Raw genomic sequence first — 6,014 nt, forward strand, 5'->3', positions numbered from 1 at the left:
AGGGGGCCCACGAGGCAGGGGGCGCGCCCAGGGGTAGGGCGCGCCCCCACCCTCGTGGACAGGTGGAGGGCCCCCTGACGTGGATTCTTCTTCCAGTATTTTTTATTATTTCCAAAAATAACTTTCGTGGAGTTTCAGGACTTTTGGAGTTGTGCAGAATAGGTCTCTAATATTTGCTCCTTTTCCAGCCCAGAATTCCAGCTGCCGGCATTCTCCCTCCTTATGTAAACCTTGTAAAATAAGAGAGAATAGGCATAAGTATTGTGACATAATGTGTAATAACAACCCATAATGCGATAAATATCGATATAAAAGCATGATGCAAAATGGACGTATCATGTGGTCGTGGACCCAGCTGTCAGCCTCTCCACGTACAGTCTACTTCATATGCATGTCGGTCGTTGACCATGTTGACCAGGCTGCGCCGAGAGCACTAGGGCGGTGGACGACGACGAGGCCTAGCAAGGGAACGACACGGTGGCAGGGAAGACTCGGCAGTTGTTTCCCACGCGGAGGGAAGGACAATTGTATGAGGGTTTACTGGTTCGTCTGCCATCGCCGGAGAATAACAGCAGGTGTGGGTGAGTAGAGGGATGGCTTGGCCAGCGATGGGAGTACGATGGGGCGGTGAGGCCTGCATGGCAGCACAGCCGGCCGCGGGGAGGAGTGAGCAGGCAGTCCCGCCGGCGCTTGTTTGAGCGGCTGGAGCTGGAAGAGCAGAGATTGAAGAAGCACGACGGCCGTTGGATGGACATCCAACAGTCACTGCTTGTGCGTCAACCTTTTTTAGGAAAGTGTCAAATATGTGGAAAACAGCATACAGCCCATCTGCCATTATTTCTAATAATTTATAGCCCATTTGCTAATTCTTAAGGTTTTTTTGGAGCCCATATTCTTTTTGTTAGCATTACAGCCCATATTGTGGCCACGGTTAAAAAATTATACAAAATTTTGCATATTTCGGTGCGGTCCGAACTGTTTTTAATCCCGAAATTTCGAGTCGCATTCAAACTGATTTTAAAAATAAATGTACATCAATATAAAATCCGACAAATTTTCCACGCATAAAAATCAATGCAATTTAAAATCTCGAAATGAAAAAAAGAAATTTGAAACTAATTCTCGGCTTGATGTGTTTTAAAAATGTACAACCCATTTCTCATTACTGATATGCCATTTTCTCGGCCAGCCGAATGAAGCTCTCCTCGTCTTGAAAGATTTGCAGCCCAACAGGCCCGACAAAGCGACTTAATTGGCAAATCACAAAAAAAATGGGTTGTGGCCGTGGACCCAGCTGTCAGCCTCTCCATGTACAGTACTCTTCCGATGGAAGTCGGTCGTTGACCACATTGACCACGCCGCGCCGAGAGCACCAAGGCGGTGGATGACGGCAAGGCCTAGGAAGGGGACAACACGGAGCCGGGGAAGACGCGACAGTGGATGCCCACGCGGAGAGGAGTATGAGGGTTCACTGGTTCGGCTGCGGTCGCCGCAGAATAACAGGGGGTGTGAGTGAGTAGAGGGATGCCCTGGCCAGCGGTGGGAGTAGTAGGGGGCGGTGAGGCCTCCGCGACATCACAGCCGGCCACGGGAGGCAGGAGCACGCGGCACGACCGGTGCTGGTTTGGGCGGCTAGAGCAAGAAGACCAGAGGTTGAAGAAGCACTACGGCCGTTGGATGAACATCGTACGGTAACTGGAGCTAGAATCGTTCATATTGACTAAGTTGACAAAGCCCTCCGTCCCCGTCAACTTGGTAGGCCCACAAATCAGCCTCCCACTATGCTGGATTCCAGCTGGCAGGGGGAGTATTCATTTTTTTGTGCGTAATAAGGAGGCACTTCCTTGTGTGCGAAGATAGCTGGTGGGTCCGACCTGTCAGCGGGGGACACGTTTTTTTCGCGAAATACAGAGGCCCTTCTGGTGGGTCCCAGATGTCAGGTGGAGGAATCAAAGACTTGAGAAGGCGTACAGAACAAGCTAGTGTACCAGTAAAGAGACGTTGCTGGGTCTTAGAAAAAAGAGAGACGTGCTCCTGTAGCTGGTTCGAATCCAAACCTAGACTATGACTATATATGGTGCTATGCTACTCTGCAAGTAATGAAACTGACATATCCAACGTTCGCTTCTCCTCTTCTCTACTTACTCTGCCTAGCATCAGAAACTCTGGCCGCAGCAACCATGTCCGCTGGCTGCTCATCCACCTGCTCTTCAGCAGGCAACAACCAAATATGTGCCAAGTCGCCACCCATACCATCGCCTGTGGGTCTCATCACACCCCCGCCGGCACGCGCACCGCAGCCGGTTGCTCATCGCAACCCGCTGTTGTTGGTGTGGTGCCACTGCTGCAAATCACATAGAGTCATCCGTCGCGTCTCAACCACAATCCTCAACCATGGCCGAGTCTTCTACAAATGCCAGAATCATGGGGTAATAATATGTTTAAGTGTTGTTCTGCTGCTTTCTATTGCTGATTTTTTTAATAGTTTGGTTGATGATCTTCCAATTTGATTCGTGCAAAAAAAGCGAAGATTCGTGTGATTTGTATTTCTGGGAAGTTGCTGATGTGGGCGAGTGCAACTACGCTGATTATTTGGTTAGCCGAGGAATCCCAATACCAGCAGGTTGGGGTGTTGGACAAGTAACTGAAGGAACGGTAGAAGAGGAAGATGCAGAGCAGAAGGTTAAAGATGCAGTTCCTCTAATCATGGCCAAGCAACAGCTGCTGAACGGCCTTGACAGCAATGAGGAGATGAAAGAGCTTGTGAAGAAATGGGCAAAATCGATGTGCTCTATAGGATGATTGTCTCTTTATTTGTAGTGTATGTAGCACTCATGATGTATTCAGTGGCTATGACATGAGAACTTTGCTGAAACTAGTAACGAATGAAACCTCTGTAGCAGGCTGGGCATAGTGTTGTGAACATCTAATGATTTCTATTAACGGAAATCAGGGGGTATCCCCTTTTGCTCATAAAAAATAAATAGCAGAGGCCCTTTTGGTAATGAATAAATAAATTAGTAGAGGCCCTGTCGGGTCAGCTTTGTTCTCATTCGAAGACGTCGAGCAAATTGCAGTCCAACAGCAAACTATGTCATCAAATTCAGGTTTCACAGCCAAATATGAGTACAACTAAACAACAATGTCATCATGTTTTAGTCGTCATACAATCACCAAACACAAATCAGCATACATAACAAGTGATGTTCTCACAGGAAAATACTAAACAACATGTTCATCGGGTTTCAGTTGTCATAGCAAACACAATTTCACATAGTAGATAAAAAACGTCTTCTGACAGGCAAATATGACAAAAGCAATGTAATCATCATCCGCAGCAGCAGCGTCAACATCTTTGCCATGTGTATCAGTCTGAATCGTAATTCCCCACGGTGTCATCTTATTCTTCGTCCTCAACGTCCTCGAATGTTGGCTTCTTCTTGATTAACTCTTCTATGTCCACAGCACGACAGGCAATCTTTTCGCCGGCGTCATTGACGTGATGGTTCTCAAAGATATTAGGAACATCTGTGTTATCTTGTACATGAGGAGCAGTGTAAGCATCATCTTGTTCTGTAACTTCATTAAACGAATTGCTCTGCTCAAACCTTTGCAATACTCTCCAGTCATCGCTATGTGCAAATGTGTCTTCCAAGAAAAATATCTGTGTTGCTTGATTTGCCAAAATAAAAGGCTCGTTGGTCTGGTACGCCGCCTTGACATTGATGGATTTGAAATAATCATCAGCTCTGGGTTTTGCGATCCTGGAAAACAGGTTATACCAATGACAGCACAACAGAACCACACACCGATGATCCTCGAAACTGGAGATCTACTGCAACTCAACAATGTCTGTTATGTTAGCATACATTTCAGTTATCTCTTCGTCATACGTATCCGTGCTCATGATGGCACTGTTTTGTGTCTTCCTGCCTTCGTCTCGTGCAAGGGTGTTGTACTCCCTCCGTCCAAAAATTCTTCTCTTAGATTTGTCTAGATACGGATGTATCTAATACTAAAACGTGACTTGATACATCCGTATTTAGACAAATCTAAGACAAGAATTTTGGGACGGAGGGATTAGCACACATCTCCAACAACGCAAGATTCATAATGTCTTACCCGAGTATCGGGACCCATTGCTAGTGAGTAAAGGGCATCATCAACTGCCTACCCACCCTCCCGCATCTTCTTAACCTATGGTTAGAAAATAGACAATCTGATCATCTTATGTACTCAATATATTAAAAAAACTGACAGTGCAATTCAAAAGCTTACATGGCTCTTGAATCATTTCGCAAATCCTGCCATAACCAGTTTGTCAATGTTTCTTGGATTTTGCGGCAGTAACTCCTTTTTGTAGATGCTGCACAACATAGTGATCACATCAAACATCTAAATATATAAGAATGTGCTGCAAGTTTAGTAGATTACGATGTATAAGCTGCAGTACTTAGCACTTACTTGATATAAGGTAGTATCTCAGGACAGTTATTCAACACATACCAAACCATTTTGTCCAAATCTTTAGGTTTGTCCTCTTGTCGACTCTTCCCTGTAACTCGAACAAAATAATAGAAAACATTGAGCCCGGGATTGTCTTCATCCACCTCTTTTCTAAGCTGATCAGCTGTTTCAATGTATTTTGACTAGAATGTCAACGCTTCTGTAGCAATGTAGGCCTGTGCAATGGAACTCCCGGGTCTAGCTCTGTTCCTAACATAGCACTTCAAAGTGCCTAGCCGCCTTTCAATAGGGTACATGCAGCCATACTGTACTGGACCTCTAAGTAGTGCCTCATCAGGTAGATGAACAGCCAAATGCACCATCACATCAAAGAAGGCTGGAGGATATATCTTCTCAAGGTCGCATAGGATAGTTGGTATCTTGTCTCTAAGACGCTCCAAAGCATCTATCCTGATATTTCTACTGCAGAGTTCCCTGAAGAATTGTCCCAACTCTGCAACTGCTCTGTATAAGTCAGGGCGGCCCAATCCTCTAAGGATAACAGGTAAAAGCCTTTGAAGTAGGACATGGCAGTCATGAGTTTTCAACCCTTGTACCTTGTTTCCATCTGCACTGACTCTCCTTTCAGGGTTGGAAGCAAATCCATGTGGGAATCTCACATGTGACAGGACCTCGCAGAATTCTTTTCTTTTTACCTTGTCTAAGACATACACAGCTGGTGCCATATCCCGTGGTTTACCTTCATCTTGCACCTGCAAATCCTGTCTGATACCCAGTGTGTCAAATCAATCCTAGATTTTAAGGTATCTTTCGTCTTGCCTTCAATATTAAGAAGTGTGCCGATAATGCTGTCACATATATTTTTCTCTATGTGCATCACATCAAGATTATGCCGCAGATCCAAATCTTTCCAATACTCCAAGTCCCACAAAGTGGACCTGCGGGCAAACAATAATCTCTCTTCTGCCCTGCCACGCTTCCTTTTCCCGCTACCATTATCAGGATGGTTTCTTGGTGTAATATGCCCGACCTTCTCTAAGTCCACTTGCAACTCATCGGCGGTGAGCCTCTTTGGCGCATCACGGTTTTCATGCTTTGCATTGAACACATGTCTTCGGTATTTCCTAGGATGCGGCTTGTCCTTGGCAAGGAAATGGCGGTGTCCAATGTAATAGATCTTACTAAGTATTGCATATGACAGCGGATTCCAGTCACAGCGAACACATGCATTGTAACCATGTGTTGTTCGCCCTGACATAGTGCCCAAAGCCGGATAATCATGGATGCACCAAATTATAACAGCACGCAGAAAGAAATCAGCTGGTGGGCTGCTATATAGGTCTCGAGTGAGAACACCCCTCCATAGCTGTTGAAGTTCCTCCACAAGAGGCTCCATGAACAAATCAAAATCCTTTCCAGGACTTTTTGGACCTGGGATGAGCAAGGCCATCATGTAGTTTGATTCTTTGGTGCAGACATTTGGAGGCATGTTGTAAGGGATAACAAGCACTGGCCACATGCTATATGTGGCGCTCTGGTGGCCAAAT

Source organism: Aegilops tauschii, chromosome 2 (genome assembly GCF_002575655.3).
Source record: "Aegilops tauschii subsp. strangulata cultivar AL8/78 chromosome 2, Aet v6.0, whole genome shotgun sequence".
NCBI classification, from domain to species: Eukaryota; Viridiplantae; Streptophyta; class Magnoliopsida; order Poales; family Poaceae; genus Aegilops; species Aegilops tauschii.